General features: G+C 44.6%; 1 protein-coding gene and 1 non-coding gene across 7 annotated transcripts in view; both read right to left on the bottom strand.

The window, feature by feature from the left end:
• Nucleotides 1-21,512, bottom strand: part of SLC39A11 (solute carrier family 39 member 11) — a 532,470-nt gene that overhangs the window by 166,836 nt on the left and 344,122 nt on the right. The window lies entirely within an intron of this gene.
• LOC115934850 (small Cajal body-specific RNA 24) lies at nucleotides 5,639-5,775 on the bottom strand. Its single transcript, XR_004070591.2, has one exon.

Genomic DNA, 21,512 nt, shown 5'->3' with positions numbered 1-21,512 from the left:
GTTGCTCACAACCAACAAACCCTAATGGATGGAGAACTCTTTTCTGGTCCCCATTGTCAGATTTTAATTTGTATTTTGAAATAATAAAACCAAATTTGTTTAAAGTGCTCTAAAAATTTCGATATTTTTGTCTAATTAAGACACCCATTTTCTCTAATTAGAATAAACAGAGCTACTGCACATTCTAAAGCATAATATTAATTTTCTGCTACCTTAGACTGTACTTGATTAACCTGGTAAAATACCATGGTTCTTTATCAAGCTGAGCCTGAACTAAGGGCAAATACATTCATGGATCAGACCCTGGAACTAATTCTATCCTCCTCTATAATCATGGATGTCATCATCAGAATGCTGTGGAACTCTTGGCAGCATCCAATCTACCAAGTGTTCTCCGGAGAGAAAAGCAGAAGTTGATCACTCTGCCTCTCAGCCAAAAGCCCATCATAGCACTGCCAGGGGCACTTCTGCCAGGAAAGCAATGAGCTTTTTAGCAGGTGGTACAAAAGTACCTTAGCCAGGAGCTAAGACTTCAAATATTACCCTCAAAAGAGTAAAACGCCTTTAGTTAAGGCAGGATGGGGCAGAGGGAGGCGGCAGAGAAGGACCTGCATATTCCACTAATGAAGGCTAAAGTCTACCTCCATAAGAGTGCTTTTGTGAAGCAACATTTAAAACGTGACACTGACAGCGCTACTCACTGATGGGTTAGGAGGCCATGAGAACCGCCTTCTTGAGAGAGCTGAGCAAGATATATAATGGGACTTATCTGGTCTCAGAACTGTTGCTGAGAAAAACTGTTGACATTACCCTCTCATTCTACATTCTAGAACAACACGGCATGTCTAATACAGTAGCCACATGCGGCTTTTTACACTTAAATTAATTAAACAAGATTACACACCAGTTCCTCAGTCATAGCAGCCACCTTTCAAGTGCTCAAAAGCCACAGGGGATTCATGGCTACCATAATGGACCGTGCAGATATTGAGTATTTCTATGACTGCAGAAAATTCTACAGGACAGTGTTACTCTACTGAGAAGTACCTGACCCTCTTGCAGAACTGGATAAGGAGTAGTTCCTCCCAAATGGTGCCCTCGGCCCCCAGTGGTCCCACGGAAGGCAGAGAAACAAGAACGACCATACCAAGAATGGCCTTGGAGAGTTGTCAGAGCTCACCCTGAGGATGGAGGAGTTCCTCTATACTCAGGCCAAATGAGGGCCACTGCAAGAGACATGCTTGCAGAGTTCAGCATGCTCCTCTGGAGAACTGGGCTCTGAACACATTGTGGAATAGTCCCGAGGTGAGAAGGTGCCTGAGAGAACTCCAGTGGCCATCAGAGGAGAGGGGGATGCCCTGGAAGCAGCCTGCATTTCCAGAGGCAAAGGGCCAAGGTGACATTTTGGAAGGTGACTAGATACAAACAAGCTATAAAGGTTAACCCGAGAGATCAGCCTGCAAGGACAAACTGATTCTAATAGAATCTGTGCAGAGAGGATCACCTGGGGCTAGGGGGACCCCAAGAGGTCATCCACAATGCATCCTGCCCATCCCTGTGTATATTTCCATGAAGAGGCTCTGAAGAGCCCTCACAATTAGGACCCCATGAGAACAACGGTCCACACTTGAGAATCTGCTACTTCAAGGACACCAACACTAAATTATAACTGTAACCTTTAGGGAAGGCCTTTTGTCACTCACCACCCAAACACAATCCTTCACTTCTTTCTTCCTTCAATCCTAAGGAATTGGCAAGGCAAGCAGGGTAGGGGGTAAAAAACTAAGGAAGGGGCAAACCACCCACATCTTGTCCACTGCAGGCTGCCAAGGCTAAAGCAGCCCAGGAGTTATTGGTGGAAGGAAAGAATGCTCTACTCAAGGAGATGCTGAAGTTCTATTAAGACTGGTCCATCGGGATTGCATATGACAATGAATCTGCTCATCAATACCTAAAACTTACAGGAAAATGTAGCTGTCTATGGAATCACCCAGGGGAAGGGAAGGGAGAGCCAACAGAACAGGTTAGAAAGACATTGATGTGAGAAAATCAAGCTGTTATGATTTCACCCTACAGACTCGGAAAGCTCCAGAAAGAATGCAGGAGAGGCTGGGCGTGGTGGCTCATGCCTGTAATCCCAGCACTTTGGGAGGCCGAGGCAGGTGGATCACGAGGTCAGAAGCTCGAGACCAGCATGACCAATATGGAGAAACCCTGCCTCTACAAAAAATACAAAATTAGCAGGTCATGGTGGCAGGTGCCTGTAATCACAGCTACTTGGGAGGCTGAGACAGGAGAATCACTTGAACCCAGGAGGTGGAGGTTGCAGTGAGCCGAGATCACACCACTGCACTCCAGCCTGGGCAACAAGAGCGAAACTCTGTCTCAAAAAAAAGATTTATGTCCTAGGGCCAGGTGTGGTGGCTCACACCTATAATCCTAGCACTTTGGGAGGCCAAGGCAGGCAGATCACTTGAGATCAGGAGTTTGAGACCAGTCTGGCCAACGTGGCGAAACCCTGCCTCTACTAAAAATACAAAAATTAGCCAGATGTGGTAGTGGCCACCTGTAGTTCCAGCTACTTGGGAGATGAGGCGGGAGATGAGGCAGGAGAATCGCTTGAACCTGGGAGGTGGAGGTTGCAGCGAGCCGAGATTGGGCCATTGCACTCCAGCCTGAGCAACAGAGTAAAACTGTGTCTCAAAAAGACTGATGTCCCTAAAAGTGTTTTGTTGTTGTTGTACCTGTGCTGGAATGCCTGTCTCTAGCTTTCCTTTATATGAGAAAAGATAACATTGTTTCAGATGTTCTATACATGCAGCCAATCCCTTATCCTAACTCAGAAGCCAGAATCCATTATGGAGAGTTGAACTTGGTTTTCAAAGTCCTACGTGCTTCATTCTAAATCATCTGTCCTTATTTCTGTAGGCTGAGGAAAGTTCCTGAAGGTGGTTGCCCAGTTGTAGAGTGTCCTTTCAGCTCCATGACTATATTCTTCAGATGGGACTTGAACTTAGGAATCCCTACATGTTGGGGAGAACAGGATGCTGTAACAGCAATGAACTTCCAGACACAGCTTTGATCATTGGTGAATCAGAGAGTTCTGTTGTTGTTGTTTTTCTAATCTCTTTGCTGTTTCTTTTGCTCTTTCTTCCCACCCTCATTCCCCTGCCAGGGAAAAAAAATATATAGCCAGGCAAGAGCACATCCAATTCCCTTTCTTCATTAGAAGCGAAACATTTGAAAAGCTGTGGCACAACTGCTTGACGAACATTTGCAAGTTATCTCCAAGCACAAAGCCAACACATTAAGGAGAGCAAAAGGGTCATAGAACACGTTCCAGGCTAACAGAGAGGGTGATCCAGATTTGCAGAAGTGTCTGTCAACCACGGCTGGAGGCTCCTAATCCCCTCACTCAGAGCTGGCCATCCACAGAGAAAGGCTCATATGAAACACAATAAACCCAAGCTCTCCCAGGTGTCCGTAGCCCAGCTACGAAATCTGTCATCCCAAACTAACACTCCAGAGCACTTAATGGGTTTTAGGGGAGCGTTCAAATAAATAATCATTTCCTGGTATTAGAGATTGGATTTCATACACCATAGCCCAGGCCCAAGCTTAATGGGAGAGAGATAAAGAACAGAGTTCTTTTTCCAAAAGTAAAATTTACTTCTGATCCATTAATATGTATGCAAATAGTTTCTTCCAGACTCTGTGATCTGGGAAATAAAATAGCCAGCTTGATCATAATTATTTTCTTACTTCCAGGGTGCTTGATATTAGATGCAGTAATGGTTTGCTATGGCAAATCCTAGGGCCTCTTTCCCTAGAAAGTGTTAAATAAGAACAGGTTGTGTCTGAGTCCATTTGTGTTGATATAAAGGAATACCCCAGGCTGAGTAACTTATAAAGAAAAGAGATTTATTTGGCCAATGGTTCTGAAGCCTGTACAAGAAGCATGGTGTCAACATATGCTTCTGATGAGGGCCTCGGGAAGCTTCCACTCATGGTGGAAGGCAAAGGGGAACTTGCATGTGCAGAGGTCAATGGCAAGAGAGGAAGCATGAGAGACGGAAGGAAGGAAGGAAGGAAAGAAGGGAGGGAGAGAGGGAGGGAGGGAGGAAAGGAGGGAGGGAAGGAAAAGAAGGGGGAGGGGGAGGAGGAGGAGGAGGTGGTGGTGGTGTAAGGTCTTTTCAACAACCAATTCTTGCTGGAACTAAGAGTGAGAACTTGCTCCCAGGAGAATGGCACCAAGGCATTCATGAGGGATCCACCCTCATGACCCAAGCACCTCCCACCAGGCCCCATCTCCAACAATGAAACTTCAGTGAGATTTGGCAGAGCCAAAAAACCCACATCCAAACCATAGCAGGTACACCCATGGGAAGCGCTCAATGGATGAGGGCTATGACAACATCACTAACTCCCAAGACGAACAAAGTATTTCATCTTTACACAGTTCTAATTGTGAAAAATGTATTCCTTAGACTGTGTTAGCATCTATTTCCCTTTACCTTCCACTCCTGGGTCCTATTTCCAGCCTGGGAGTAAACATAGGATACACCCAAACTCTTGTCCCTGTGGTGGTCTGTATTATTCCATTCTCACGCAGCTAATAAAGACATATCCAAGACTGGCTAATTTATTTAAAAAAGAGGTTTAATTGACTCACAGTTTCACACAGCTGCGGAGGCCTCGGGAAACTTACAATCATGGCAGAAGGTGAAGCAAACACGTCCTTCTTCATATGGTGGCAGGAGAGAGACATGCCAAGCAAAGAGGAAAAAGCCCCTTATAAAACTATCAGATCTCATGAGAACTCACACACTATTATGAGAACAGCAGCATGAGGGTAATCGCCCCCATGATTCAATTGTCTCCCACCAAGTCCTTCCCACGACACATGAGGATTATGGGAACTACAATTCAAGATGAGATTTGGGTGGGGACACAGCCAAACCATATCAGGGGTCCTTTCAAGACATAAAGCAGTTTATATCACCTGTGTCTTCTTTTGTCCAGCCTGAAAGGTCCAATCATCTTGACCCGAAAGGTCAAGCCACTGCTCCCGTGGCTTAGTTTCCAGTCCAGCCTGCTGAGGTTCTTGTCTCAAAGCCCCAGGGTGTGGCAGTCTCTTCTATCTTGTAGCTCCTTGGACACCTGGAGAGGTATCTGGAGGGTGTACTCCTCCAGGTGTGGACAAGCACCTGCAGATGAAGTAGCTTGTTCCGAGAGGAATGACTTCACAAGGATGGCTTAGACTCGCAGGCTACCTCACACCTTGCAGGCAGGAGGTAAGCAGTGACTATTTTTTGAATCAATATATGACTGAATGAAAGATTAAGCCTATTGATTTAAAACCTACGTTCTTTTTCCCACTTCTGAATATACTTTTATCATTTCTTTGGGGGGCCTCATTTCTGGACTCTACTTAGGTCCCTGTGTCTACTCATTTCACCTTGTTTAAGCTAATAGGAATTCTAGTCTGTTGAGATCCTTTGATTTAGTGACTCAGTAATCCCAGAAATTACCTGTCCCTCCCAGGCTCATGTCAACTACAGATTGTCATCTCACCAGTATACTCATCTGAGCAATTAATTAGATTATATTTGGCTTATAATCATATTACAAGTTTTTTTAATGTCAGTTGTAGAATGATCCATCCTTTTTATTTGTAAAGTGTGAACAGAAAGCTACTACATTCTACATGACTTTAGGACATTTACAAAAAGTTATCTTCACTTTGAGAAGAAACTGGATAAAAATGAATGTCTGCCCTATTATAAGGTCTTTTTTTTTTAAAAAAAGCAGGTAAAATATCCTCTGCCTAGTCTTCCCTGGATGGAGGGGTGTCATAAATTGAACTGTCTCTCCCCCAAATTAATATGTGAACGTCCCAACTCGCAATAACTCAGAATGTGAACTTATTTGGAAATTGTGTGGTTTGCAGATATAATTAGTTAAGTTAGAATGAGATCATAACGGAGTAGAGTGGGCCCTTGATCCAATATTAAAAGTGTCCTTATAAAAAGGGGAAATTTGAGCACAGAATCGGACATACATAAAGAGAAGATGACGTCAAGAGACAGAGGGAGAAAAAGCCATCTGCAAACCAAGGAGACAGCCCTGGAACAGATCCTTCCCTCAGAGCCCTCAGAAGGAAGCAGCCCTGTGGCCACCTTGATTTCAGACTCCTGGCCTCCAGAACTGTGTGAGAATCAACTTCTGTTCTTCAGGCCACCCAGTTTGTGGCCATTTGTTTCATAAGCCCTAAGAAACTAATATGAAAGGAAAGGGGGCAGATGGCCAATCCCACCTCTCTGCTCAGCAGGGAACCATGCAAAGTCCTTCTCTACTTCAGGCAGGAACAAAAGTAACACTAAGAGCGAGTGAAGGTGAGCCACTCTCTGCAAAGCCCCTCTGGGATTTTGAACTTCTAGATGCCCGAAGAACAGCCTATGACAATAACAGTCATATGAACAATTCAACAGTACACTGAATGCATTTTAGGCTTTTCCAACAGCCTCTTGGTGGATCCCAAACCATTTTGGGAAGTAGGTGGCACAGAAGTTATTATTTCCATTTTGCAGAAGACAAATTATTCTCAAATCAGAAATTGGCTCAATGAAATGAAGCTAGACAGTGGTCAGCTCCAAAGGAGAGCCCAGAGACAATGACTCCCTCTCTGTGTTAAGAAGCTCACACCACCCGTGCTCCTCTGTGCTGTCCCCAAACTCAATCCTGTCAATTCACGCTAGGCCCTGTGTTCCCTCTGGGCCTCTACACATTCTTAAGGGGACAGGACTCTAGGGAAGGCAGGTGAGACATCAGCACAGGCACACAGGCTTCCTTCCGATTGACAACGAGCACGCCAAAGCCAGAAAACAAGTGACTTCTGTGACTTCCGTCAGTTTACACTAAGAGGGAAGGTCACTGACTATGGTCTTGGGTGATGTGACCTATGGACAATTGTAATAAAAGTGGTACCATTGCCTGCTAGAAAAGGTAGGTATGGGAGAAACTGCCCGTGGGAAAATGATCTTTGACTATTTTCCCCTCCGGATGTCGAAACTGTCTTCCAAATAACTGAATTTTGTTGTGCCCCCCGGGTCACATGGAGCCCTGGTTTAAGTTCTTGCGATGACCCATCCTCATGAATACACTTGTAGCTGTCTTAAGCAAAGTGAAACAAGAGCATCTTTAAGGCCTTCCCAGTCCCTCCGTAATTTTCCTTGTGCCTCTCCTCTCTCCTTTGCTGAGCCTTTGCAGCTCAGAGCACCCTCACAACCTCCCTTCAACAGGAGCACCCTCTCTCTCCTGCCACCGGGGATCTATTACATGGCACATCCTACACTGGGATTGCAGAGCTCAGCAAGACTCTGTCCCCAAAGAGCCCATGCTCTTGTCAGGAAAAAGTCATTATGGAACAGGGTTGGGGGCACAGTGTTGGGGGAGCCAGAGTGCTGGGGACACAAGGAAAGGCAAACGATGGACGCTATGCAGGCATGGGGTGAGATGAGAGATGTTTCCCATAAAGATGCCCTGGAGCTGGGTGCTAACGGGCGGGCAGAAGCCGGCCAGGTGAAAAGAATGGGGCAGAAACTGGGGGACAGAGGAGGAAAGGGAGGAGAAACATGTGGATGGGGGTACAGTTGCCTCCCAGCAAGTCAGAGCACAGGGTCCCCCTGAGCACTTTCTGGGTTACTAGGGTGATGGCAGGTGAATACAGAATAGCAGGGCCTTGGAATGTCTGCCTAGTCTTCCCAGGGTGTTGCAGATTGAATGGTCTCTCCTCCAAATTAATATGTAGATGTCCCAACTCGCAATAACTCAGAATGTGAGGTTTTTGGAAATTGGGTGGTTCACAGGTATAATTAATTACGTTAGAATGAGATCATCATGCAGTAGGGTGGGCTTCTAGTCCATTATTACCAAGGTCCTTATAAAAAGGGGAAATCTGGGCCAGGCACGGTGGCTCACGCCTGTAATCTCAGCACTTTGGGAGGCTGAGGAGGGTGGATCACCTGAGGTCAGAAATTCGAGACCAGCTTGGCCAACATGGTGAAACTCCGTCTCTATTAAAAATACAAAAAAAATTAGCTGGGCATGATGACGCACACCTATAGTCCCAGCTACTCAGGAGGATGAGGCACAAGAACCGATTGAAGTCAGGAGGCGGAGGTTGCGGTGAGCCAAGATTGTACCACTGCACTCCAGCCTGGGCAACAGAGTGAGACTCTGTCATGAAAAAAAAAAAAGAAAAGAAAAAAGTTGGCGGTGGGGAATTTGAACAGATTTTTTGTGGAAAAAAAAATCTGAAAAGACATACACACAGCACAGTGTTAGAGGTCAAAACAATATAATGTATAGGGATATCCACGTTTTAGCTAAGTACAACTCAAAGGAATGAATTTAAAAGATCAAGTTCAACTCAAGAAAGACAGTCCTGGTGATGTTTTCACCTGAGAAACTCAGTATCTCCCTCAGACTGAGGCAAAAGGGACTCCGAGGCCAGGCCTCACAGATAGGCCCCTTCTCATGAGGCAAGGATCACAGGTCATGGGATGTGACCACACTCTGGATACCCAGCACTCTGGAATTCTCCATCCAAAGTAGTGGAATTCCCCATCCAAAGTAGTGGAATTCCCACTCCACTGACAGGGCCTGCATAGTCCTCTTCCCTGGGTCCATTCCCCTGTGGGAGACCAAGCCATTAGTGTACACTGAGGGTCCAAACAGGTCCACCTTCTGGCAAGCAGGTCTCCTGATGTGCAAGCTGCAGCTGGAGACAGGAAGAGAATGGGACTGGCTGGGGCCATTTCTCCCTGGGCCACCACATCCAACAAAACTCCAGGGAGGCTGAAAATTTGAACCTGGTTTCCCAGGTCCCTATGAAGATGTCTTTGTCAGAGTAGGAGACAATATGAAAAAGAGTACTCATATATGTACTACACATTATATGCACATATACTATATATATACTATATACATACTATACACATATACTGTATATATAGAGAGAGAATATATAGAGAATATATATATATAGAGAGAGATTATATATATAATTATATATAGAGAGAGATAATATATATATATATATAGGGAGAGAGAGAGAATATATATATATAGAGAGAGAGAGGGAGTGAGAGAGATCTATCTAAATGCAATCTGTTAATTTGATACATGACTTAAAATTTTTTAGACATATGACATGTAAGACTCCATCTGTACTTTTGCTCCCAACTCTGCAAATATTAGGGGCGGGTCTGGAGGGCCTATGCCCTCAGCTTCACGTGGCCAGTGCACAACAACTGAGAGAAACAGGTATCAATTTTCAGAGTAACTTGTTTCCTGGAAACTGTTGCTCACCACACTCTATGCCCCTGGTCAGGCATTCTCACCAGGGAGAGAAGGGTGATTCGAGGTTGAAACAGGGAAAGAGGACAGGAGACAAAGGAAATAAGTGGCAAACACTTCCAACCCTAAACTTTTTTTTTCTTTCTTTTTTTTTGCTCTGTCACCCAGGCTGGAGTGCAGTGGCACGATCATAGCTCACTGCAGCTTCAACCTCCTGGGTTCAAGCAATCCTCTCATCTCAGCCTCCCAAGTAGGTGGGACCACAGGCACACACCACCATACCCAGCTACTTGTTTTATTTTTTGTTGAGGCAAGGTCTTGCCCTGTTTTTGTAGAGGTGAGGTCAGTTGCCCTGGCTGTTCTCAAACTCCTGAGCTCAAGCAATCCTCTTACCTCAGCCTCCCAAAGTGCTGGGATTATAGGCATGAGCCACTGTGCCTGGTCCTAAACTTTCAAATGCCTGAAGCACATACAAAGGAAAAGCTGGGACAAGGCAGGAAGAGGTGAGTCCAAAAGCGTTCAACTCAGCGCCTGCCCCAAGACAAAATGGAAGAAAAATCAACAAATACCGTGAAAACTCTCTCTGTGGATGAAAACTACTTTCATTGCAATCAGGGTTAAAGAGCAGTCCTTCTAGGTCACCCAACTTTGACCTTGAGGCATGAGTCTTCTTACTCCCATCTCTCTTACCCAGAGTGCCAGGAGCCAGATTTTAGGGTAAATATCCAAGTAGCAGGTTCTGAAGTAAACTGTCTCAGTAGCCTGTATCTTCCATCTCCTTCAGTGGGCTTTCCAGACATTGGTTCTGTGCATCAATCTCTCTAAACTCATCTGGCAACAGCAGCCAGGCACAAACCCTGCAGTCTTTAAAGTGGCACAAATTCACAGACTGAGAGATGTTCCCACGCTGCATATGTTCCTAAAACAACCCCGTCCAAGCCATCCATCCACTCGCCTCCCTCCAAGCCACAAAGTAGTTTCATGAGCTCCATTTCAGTTCTGAGATCACCAACACCTTATATCATTACTCAGAGTCACTGGCTGGAGAACAGACATCTTTTCTTTCCCGTTAAACATTGCTCAATAATCCCAAATAGGGGGCACTGCAGAGCTGAAGCTTAGAGGTGAATGGTAAATTCTAATAAGAAAGTGCAGAAACATCCAGGATCATTAATGCTGCAGTAGCTCCACTTCTTGCCACACTGGCGCTATGTTTTGTCTTTCTGGACTGACCACAGAATTTTCTAGTGCTTTGAAAAACACAGTGCTGTTTCTTGCAGCTAAATGGAAACCTGTAGAGAGCAAACAAGCGCAGATCCTTGAACTTGGTAATGAATAGATGGGATTCTAGGTGAGAAAGAAAGAAGAGAAAAACACCAAGTCTCCATATTCAAAAAAATTTTTTCAATGCCAAAGTTGCATTCAATTTAAAATAAAAGCACAAAAAAACATAAAATTCCCTTTTATACATAAGCCAGTGATATGGTTTGGATTTGGGTTCCCACCCAAATCTCATGTCAAATTGTAATACCCAATGTTGGAGGAGGGGCCTGGTGGGAGGTGACTGGATCATAGGGTGGACTTCCCCCTTGCTGTTGTCATGATAGTGAATATGTTCTCATGAAATCTCATTGTTTAAAAGTGTGTAGCACCTTCCCCTTCACTCTCTCTCTCTCCTGCTCCACCATGTGAAGACATGCCTGCTTACCCGTTCGCCTTCTGCCATGACTGAAGGTTTCCTGAGGCCTCCCCAGCCATGCTACCTATACAGCCTGCAGAACTGTGAGCCAATTAAATCTCTTTTCTTTATAATTACCCAGTCTCAGGTAGTTCTTTATAGCAATGCGAGAATGGACTAATATAGTAAATTGGTACCGGGAGTGGGGACATTACTATAAAGATACCTGAAAATGTGGACGTGACTTTGGAACTGGGTAAAAGGCAGAGGTTGGAACAGTTTGAAGGGCTTAAAGGAAGACAGGAAGATGAGGGAAAGTTGGGAACTTCCTAGAGACTTTTTAAATTTTTGTGACCAAAATGCTGATAGTGATACGGACAATGAAGTCCAGGCTGAAGTGGTCTTAGATGGAGGAACTTTTTGGGAACTGGAGTAAAGGTCACTTGCTATGCCTGAGCAAAGAGACTGGTGACATTGGGCCCCTGCTCTAGTGACCTGTGGATCTGTGAATTTGAGAGTGATAAATTAGGGTATCTAGCAGAAGAAATTTCTAAGCAGCAAGGCATTAAAGATGTGGCCTGGCTGCTTCCAACAGCACATGGTCATATGTGTGAGCAAAACGATGATCTGAAACTTGAACTTATATTTAAAAGGGAAGCAGAGCAAAAAGTTTAGAAACTTTGCAGCCTGACCATGCAGTAGAAAAGAAAAACCCATTTTCTAGGGAAAAGTTCAAGCCAGCTGCAGAAATATACATAAGTAAAGAGGGGCCGAATGTTAATAGCCAGGACAACAGGGAAAATGCCTCAAAGGCATTTCAGAGACCTTTGTGGAAGCCCCTTCCATCATAGGCCTGGAGGCCTAGGAGGGAAGAATGGTTTTGCAGGCCAGACTCAGGGCCCTGTTGCCCTGCACAACATTGGGACACTGCTCCCTGCATCCCAGCCACTCCAGTTCCAGGTATGGCTAAAAGGGCCCCAGATACATCTCAGGCCACTGTTCCAGAGGGTGCAAGCCATAAACCTTGGTGGCTTCCACGTGGTGGTAAGCTTTTGGGTGTTCAGAAGGCAAGAGCTGAAGCTTGGGAGCCTCAACCTAGATTTCAGAGGATGTATGGAAATGCCTGGATATACAGGCAGAAGTGTGCTGCAGGGGTGGAGCCCTCATGGAGAACCTCAACTAGGGCAGTGCAGAGGAGAGTGTGGCATTTGAACCCCCATACAGAGTTCCCACTAGGGCACTGCCTAGTAGAGCTGTGAGAAGAGGTCACTGTTCTTCCAATCCCAGAAGGGTAGATCCACTGACAACTTCCACCATGTGCCTGGAAAAGCCACAGGCACTCAACATGAGCCTGGAAAAGCAGCCATGAGGCTGTACCGCGCAGAGCCAAAGGGGCGGAGATGTCCAAGGCCCTGGGATTCCACCCCTTGCATCAGTGTGGACTGGATGTGAGACATGGAGTTAGAGATTATTTTGGAGCTTTAAGATTTAATGACTGCCCTGCTGGGTTTTGGATTTGCCCCTTTGTTTTGGCTGATTTCTCCCTTTTGGAATGGGGAGTATTTAGCCAATGCCTGTACCATCACTGTATCTTAGAAGTAACTGACTGGGTTTGATTTTACAGGCTCATAGGTGGAAGTCACTTGCCTTGTCTCAGATGAGAATTTGTACTGTGGACTTTTGAGTTAAAGCTGGAATGAGTTAAGACTTTGGGGACTGTTGGGAAGGCACAATTGTATTTTAAAATGTGAGAAGGACATGAGATTTGGGAGGGGCCAGGGATGGAATGATATGGCTTGGATTTGTGTCCCCACCCAAATCCCATATCAAACTGTAATCCCCAGTGTTGGAGGAGAGGCCTGGTGAGAGGTGACTGGATCACGAGGGTGGACTTCCCCCTTGCTGTTATCATGATAGTGAATATGTTCTCATGAGACCTGGTTGTTTAAAAGTGTGTAGCACCTCCCCCTTCACTCTCTTCCTCTTTCTCTGGCCATGTAAGATGTGCCTCCTTCCTCTTCACCTTTCACCATGATTTTAAGTTTTCTGAGGCTTCCTCAGCCATGATTCCTGTACAGCCTGTGGAACTGTGAGCCAATTAAACCTCTTTTCCTTATAAATTACCCGGTCTCAGGTAGTTATTTACAGCAATGTGAGAATGGACTAACACAGCTGGATTTCCTTTAGGGAAGGGCTTATTAAAACCTGATTTTTTCTAAGCTAACTGGAACTATACTTTCTTTCAGAACAAGGGAGACCCTTTAGAAAAGGGTTAAAATCAGGAGTCCATAGATCCAGGCAGTTTATAAACTTCCTGACATTTTATATAATATATCATAATTATGTGTATCACAGGAAGTTAGAGAAAGATTCCTTAAGCTTGATTGGATATACATGGTGATCGTAACCCCCAAAGTAAGAACTGCTATTGTGGACACTTAACTTAAAACAAGGTGTGATAAACACGTGAAGAATGCTCACTGCTATTAGTCATCAGGGAAATGCAAATCAAAACCACAAAGAACTACCACTTACAACCACTAGGATAGCTATAATAAAAAATGCAGATAATAACAAGTGTTGGTGAAGATGTAGAGAAACGGAACCCTCCTACATTGCTGATAGGAATGAAAAATGGTGCATCACTTTGGAAAACAGTCTTACATTTTCCTCAAAAGGGCAAATATGGAGTTACCAAATGACCCAGCAATTCCACTACTAAGTTTAGACCCAAGAGAAATGAAAATGCAGTTATACAAAAACTTGTACATGAAAGTACAGAGCAGCACTATTCATAAGAGTCCAACAGTAGATATAACCCAAATGCTTATTAACTGATGAATGGATGAACAAAATATGGTATAGAGATATAATAGAATATTATTTGACAACAAAAGGAAATGAAGTACTGATACATGGATGAATTTTAAAAACACTGTGCTAATTAAAAGCAGTCAGATACAACAGGCCACATACTATATGATTTCATTTATATGAAATGTTCAGAATAGCCAAATTCATAGAGACAAAAGTAGATGAGTGGTTGCCTAGGTTTGTGGGGGAGGAGCTGGAGGGAAATGGAGGATAATTGCTAACGGGTAGGGGTTTCTTTTGGGGTAATGAAAATGTTCTAAAATTTATAGTGGTGGTTGCACAATTTTGTGAATATTCTAAAAATCATTAAATTGTACACTTCAAATGGGTGAATTGTAGGCTGTGTGAGTTACATTTTCATAAAGCTGTTATTAAAAGAAAAAAGAATATGTGGGCCTATTCTCCATCTAAGTGGCCTACTCCTCTACCCCAGGTGGGGGGACACCAGGAAGGCTTTGGGAAGGGACCAACAGGGGTGCATGGAAAACATGAGTTTGATATGAAGGAAAAATGCTATTGCCTTCAGCCATCTCATTCTCACCCTTGGATACAGATCCCTCAACCAGGGAAGGAATAACTGTCTTTAAATGCACTGAAGAGGAGGTTCCCATGGAGACTGGGGAAGTTAGCATAAGACTATCTTCCATGATGATGAGGAAAGACTGAATACACTGTAGCACAGGCATTCGCAGACAGACCCCTGGCCAGGTTACTGTGGGGCAGGTGCCCAAGTCCATAGAAGAGAGAACTGTAATAAAGCAAGAGGGAAATAGAGTTTCTTTCCCAATCAGGCAGACGAACGGCAACGCTGCTTTGAGGCTTCACGTGGGCAAGGAAGACACACTGGGCAGTGATACATGGATTTCTGTTAGCTGCCAAAGTGGTCCCATCCATTCAGGTCTCTGATAGTGGTCCTCTGGCCACAACTGTGCCAAAATAAAATAATACATGCTATGGTAGGAAATTAGTGACCTCCTAAAATGTCTATGTCCTAATCTCGAGAATCTGAATATGCCGTGTGGCATGGCAGGGAAAACTGGGGTTGCAGAAGGCGTTAAGGTGGCTAACCAGCTGACCCTGAGAGAAGTTATCCTGGATTATCTGGAGGATCCCACTGTAATCATAAGGGTCCTTAAAATGAAAAGGAAGGTAGGAGAGTTAGCAATAGAGTAATGCAATGCAAGAAAGATTCAATTGGGCATTGCAGGGGAAAAGGGGACCATGAGCCAGGAAAGGCAGGCAGCCATGGGAAGTCGGAAAAGGCGAAGAAATTGATTCTCTCCTAGAGCTTCCAGAAAGCAATGCAGTCCTGCTGATACCTTGACCTTCACTTTGGGCTTCTGACCTCTAGAACTACAAGATAATAAATCCGTGTTATTTTAAGCCACTAAGTTTGTGATCATTTGTTACAGCAGCAAAAGGAGACTCGTATACATCCTTAAACTCACTCTCTTGTCATTCAGTCCTCAGTGAGGTGAGCTGCAGAGTAGCTTGGGAGGATTTTCCATTAGGAATCTGTGGGTTCTATGATGTTTCAGCTCCAAAGTGCTTTAAAATGTCACCTCTGATTCTTCGGCTGTGATAGACACTTTTTCCCATTTTATAGTCTACAATAAATGTAAGGATTGGGACTGGTCTATGGTCCTGTCCCTTCTGTTAGAATATCAGGCAGTTGGCCCTAATACTGGAGAATTAATGGCCACAATAGGAGTGAAATGGAGACACAGAGAGGGGTACTTGTCTCAAGCACACGGCTATTAAGTGGAGGGGCCACTGGGATTTGAACTTAGATCAATAGACCCCAGAGCCTGTGTGCTTAACTAAGGACCCTAAAAGACTATTCCAGCCTGGTGAGCTGAGTTCCTGTTTGAGAGGAGTCTCCGCAGCCTGAGTCTGGGGGTTTTCTCCCCTGTGGGGCCATGGGTGCCCCCGGGGAGGTGGACACGCTGCAAGGTGGAGGATGTGTGCCACGTTTCCAGGACACCATATGGCCCCACCCTAGTCCAGGTGCTGCTGGAGCAGGACCTGTGCTGTCACTGCTCTCTGACACCGCTCCACTGTCTCCTCCAAAGGCTCCCACCCTGGTGGGCTCTGCACCCACAGATTTGATGAAACTCACAGGTGTCAAGCATCGGAGAGTAGTGACTGGGGGTTGTGTATGGGGAGATTAAAGACATTTATATTTTTCTTTCTCATGTAAGATGAAGACTGGCGTGAAAGCAAATTTCTATTTTCAAAAGTTAGGTTTGGTAACACAGTGCAGAGCAGATGGATGAGGAGAAAACGAAGCAACAAAGAAAATGGGCCTCAGCCAGGTACGGCGGCTCACACCTGTAATCCCAGCACTTTGAGAGGCCGAGGTGGGAGGATCACTTGAGCACAAGAGTTTGACACCAGGCTGGGCAACATGGCAAAACCCTGTCTCCACACAACAAATAAATGAAATGGTTTGCTGGGCACACCTGTGGTCCCAGCTACTCAGGAAGCTGAGGCAGCAGGAGGATCACTTGGGTCCAGGAGGTGGAGGTTGCAGTGAGCCATGATTGCCTCACTGCAGTCCAGCTGGGAGACAGAGCGAGCCTCTGTCTCAAAAAAAAAAGGCCCCCTCACAAAGCAGTGGGGCTGGAAAAGGGAGATGGGAACTAGAGGTGGGGGAGATGGGAGCCGGTGATCAATGGGATTTGGTGACCAACTAGCTATGGAGAATGAGGCACAGGGAAGAGCTAAGACAACTATGGGGCTTCCAGCTCAAGGGCAGCTGGGCAGAAGTTCAGGACTTTAACTTAGAGGCAGAGGGAAAGGGAGGATGCTGAGAAGAAAACAAACATGCCGAATTAGGGCAGACATGCTCAGAGGGCCAACCAAAGTACATGTCTGGGGTTCCGGACAGATCCGGGTCCCTCCTCTCTTTCCCCTTCCCATCTGTTAAAATCCCTTGTCTCTTCTACTGTATAAACCACCCTGGTGTCCCCATCCTCATGGGCCCCCATGGCACTCACACCCCTACCCAGTTAATGTCCCCTCCTCTCTGCTCCTGATGCAGTTTTCTCCATGTCACTAGTGTAGCCACCTTGTTCCCCTCAAAGGTGTGTTTTGAGCCCCCCACTCAGCTGAAATGCCCCCGGACTCAGTAAAGGAACAGAACTGAGTGTGTTCAGGAAGTTGACCTAGGGGAGCAGGGGATCGGTGCAGAGTCAGGGAATGGGGAAGAGAAACAGGTCAGTGGGCTTCAGAAAACCTGTGATGCTACTCATGATGAATATGCAGGCAGGAAGGAGAGAGGAGAGGAGACAGACTCACAGAAGGTATGAGGCCACGAGGAAATGCATACATGCACACATGCACACACATGTGATTCCTCAAGCTCCCAACAGGCTTCCAGCATCAGGAGCTAAAATTGCTACCACTGATAAATGAAAAACTTAAACTCCCCACTGGGAGGGAGCATTTCAAGTACCATTCCTGGATATCACCCCCTCCAATTCTTCTGTCCACTGATATGCTAGCATAGAGCAGATGTGATCATTTGAAGCTTCAACAAAGAATCCCTTGAAGATGACTGTGTATTTTTTTTTCCTAAATCAGGAACACCAGAATTAAGAGGAAGGTAGCCATGCAAAACTCAACACCGTTTGTCAACCTGGGTACTAACTCGGCTGTGTCTTGGATAACACATCAACTTGGTAAAACACACACACAGAAAAGAAAATACTTTCTTCCAACTGTCAGAGCAAAAATCCTTTACTCTTCTGTCCAGCAACCTGAACAAAAACAAGGGAATTTGTGGCTTGGTTTCCTTGACAACCTTATCTTCACTCCAGGCACCATCCCGTCTCTAAGCAACAGGGCACACTTTGGAACTAGCAGGAGGCAAAACCCAGTGCTTATCCTGAGTCTTTTAGGACTAAACAAATCAGGGCAGAGCAATTGGTCCCTCGCAAGGTAGAGCCCAAGGAGCCCATGGGAAGGTACGTGGCCCCAAATATCTTCATCAAACCCCATGCATACCCTGGCACTCCTCTGAGTTCCTTAGTGCCTGAAATTCCACCTCTCCACACTCAACCCATTGGCTTATTCCCCTGTCGGCTCCATGGGGGCACTGACTCAGTCTATCAGGTGACTTCTCCCACATCCCCACTCCCAACAGGAAAGCCCAACGTGGCTCTAGTGTGAAGAGGAGGCTGACCCTTGAGAACAGGGCACAGAGAAGGAAATCTAGAACGTCACTGGGACTTAGTGATTTTTGTAGAAAAATGAGGAGCCTGGAGGAAAGTGTTTGATTAAAAGAGAATGAGGGAAAATGCCTGTATTGCTATGTTGACATTTAAGAAGACTGTTTGCACCTGCAAACAGGATTCAGAGATTTTTTTTTTTTCTCCCATCAGCATGCCCCAACCTCTTCCCTAACATCTCTGAGACAGAAAGAATTTCTGAGAATATAGAGAAGAGAAGTAAATGAACAAACTCTCTGGGAATGACAGCTCTGAACTTTAATAAGACGGAGAGAAGAGAGCTGATGAGTGCAAGGCTCTGCAGCTGAAAGGAAATGGAATTTGGAAGTGGAAGGAGCTGACAAACAGTGCTTATAACTGCTGCATCCAACAGTCAGGATAACTGCTATTTATCTGGTACCTTTATTTCTCAAGCAGGCTCGTGTCCATGACCTTATTTTATCCTCAAATCACCTGTGAAGCAGAGGGTGGAGCTGGAATTATTTATCTCCTGGTGAAGCCAGTGATATCACAACTTGGAGAAGTCATTCTTACAATCACCTACTTGGTGATTTTCAAAATAAGATAGGAATTATAGATTCTGACTCCCAATGCTTACTTACCATTGATTCTGGAAAATGTGGATGATCTAAATTGCTATCGTAAAAATGCAATTTCCAAACTTTATTTCATCCATGAGCTTTGAGTTCATTTCTAATTAAATTTTTTCAGTAGCCCATCAACAAAACAGATCAGTTTGAGATTCTTCTCCTTGTTCATTCTCTCTTAAAGAGAATTATTAAGAAGAAGCATCTGAATTCATTTTTGAGCCCTCATTTGATTTCCATTTACAATCTCTGTGTTGCTGAAGCTGTGGAAGCAACAGTCTCCATGGCTGAGAGTAGAGCTTAAGTCACGCAGATGGGCTGCAAAGATTAATTGCCATTCTTAAAGACGCCAATAGAACTATGAAAAATAAGTAGTAATAGTAGTAGTAGGAAGAAGAGGAGGAGAAGGAGGTTGGAGAATAGGGGAAGTTACCATGCTCTAGTAAACTGCAAGATGTTGGCATACGACAAACATTGGTACAAGATATAAGACAAAATGAAATGGGATCGAGCGTATAATCCCTGTGGCTACTAACTACTGCATTAGTAGACAAAGCAACAATTAGGATGAGCCGTGAATAAGGATGTGGTGCTGTCCCTTAGGGCAGGTAATACCCAAAACATGCAGCCACACACTTGTCTATTCTCCAAAGAGCTGAACCACTGAAGAAATGGTGGTCTGAAATGGCTTGGAAGTCTAGGTGTTATTGGGAGCTTGGATTCGTCACGAGCCCCCTAGGGGCTTCACACACACACTGATTTTGCAGACTTCTACCCCCTCGAATATTATGTGGAGAACAACCTATTTTTTTCTATCCTCTCCCAAACCGCCATGCTGAACTCATCGCCTCTGAATTTATCTCCGTGTCAAGGAGAAGATGACAGCCAAAAGTAATACATTTTGTTTAAGTCAAGTCATGACACATCCATGCCAAATGGAGAACTCAGCTGGCAATTACCACCCTGAAAAGTGGGACAAACAACAGAGCAAGGAATAGACCTAGAAGTACATTTAGGTGTCATTTCACCCACTGTATTTAACCAGAGAAAGAAAAAGAAAATGGAATTTTGATTTCAGAATCCAACCTTGGTTAATGGTTATTTGCAGAAAACTAGAAACATTTTAATTATTTTCAACTCCACACCATAACAGCTATCAAGGGAATGGAGACAAAAGAAACAGGGACTTATTAAATACATAATTAATGTGCACTAAAATTCGCATATATGAATATGAATAAGCTGGGACCATTATAAGGTATGCAACTGAAACGTGATCAATTAATTAAACCTGTTATTTGCTGGGGCTTTGGGAAAAATGGGGCCACCTCAACAGAGGAGGGAGACTCATCAGCAGATGAGATGGCTCCTTGGTGGTCCATCCTGCTTGCAAAGTAGCCAGGTATTTTAAGAAACAAAAATCTTAGAAAAGCTACAATTTTCTTTACAGTGAAGCAAAAATAAATCAAGCCCTTGTCAATCAAGACCTTAATCAAGACCACTGTCAAGCTACAAATAGATTACTTTATTCCCTCTCGCCTGGTTTCCAGTCTCCATTATAATCAAATAAAAATACTTTTCAGGCACTGCATCTGGTTTAGAAATATAGTCTGCGGCCAGGAAACAAAATGAAGAAAACTGGCAACACAGGAATGAAATCACTTGTGGCGATTAATTAATAACCATCCTCTTTTGAAATGGATTAAAGTGCAGTACAACAATAGGTTATAACATGGAAGAAGAATTCAGATATTCAGATATTCAGACCTTAAGAATGCACTTCATCCTTATCACAAAGCAGCAAATGAAGTGCTGTGCTTCCTAGCAGCCAAAGAATAAAAAAAGGTCTACAGGGTCAATGTCTGTCATTCCCACAGGGAGGCAAAGCTTTTCCAGGCAGTGTATTCTAAAAGTTTTATCTAGAGGCATTGGGGGATGAACAGGACAATGGCTCTAGCAGAAAGCTGACAATAAAGACTCCGGTGATTTTCATCTGACGGTTAACATCCTTTCTTTCAAACCTGAGTTAAGTCACAGGAGGCTGTTCTGTGAGAGGGGCTAAGCTGACATAGACCAATGATGTTGGCTTGGGCTGGGGTGAGGAGAGGGTGTCTACTGGCAGATAACACATAACACCAGAGGACAAGATGGTGAGCTACTACTTAAGCCCTTGTGCAGCTCCTTCCATCCCCCGACATCAGACATCGTGATACTCTTGAGCCTGCTACAGAAGTCCCGGCACAACTCGCAACCCACTTCAGTCCCCAACTCAGGAAATAAGAAAAAAACTCAGAACCAACAGGAGCAAGAGAATGGTATCTCAGGATGACTCTGCAGCATCCTTAATTTATCAGAAACAATGTGAAAAGGCTGACATTTAAATTATTTTATTCACAATATATGTAGGACATACCCCATGACTGAGAACAGCTCTCTTACACTGTCTTCCAGAAATGGAACTCCTCCCAAGGCAACCTTGGGTAGGCACTACACAACAAACAATTTGTGAAGTTACTTTTTTTTGCTAAGGGTCTAGTGCAGTGTCATCCAGTAGAACTTCCTGTGATCATGGAAGCATTCTACGTCTTGTGTTGTCCAACACAGTAGCCACTAGATACAAGTATTTGACGTGTGGCTAAGTCATGCTAAGGAGCTAAAGTTTGCATTTTATTCCACTTTAACTCATGTAAATTTAGAGAACTACAGGTGGCCAGGGACTATGGAATTGGACAGAGCAAGTCTAAAAGATCTTACTAGGCTGGGCATGGTGGTTCACACCTA

The sequence above is a fragment of the Gorilla gorilla genome, chromosome 4 (genome assembly GCF_029281585.2).
Source record: "Gorilla gorilla gorilla isolate KB3781 chromosome 4, NHGRI_mGorGor1-v2.1_pri, whole genome shotgun sequence".
Lineage (NCBI taxonomy): Eukaryota > Metazoa > Chordata > Mammalia > Primates > Hominidae > Gorilla > Gorilla gorilla.
Note: the sequence above shows the minus strand (reverse complement) of the source record. Positions and strands in the feature narration are given on the sequence as shown.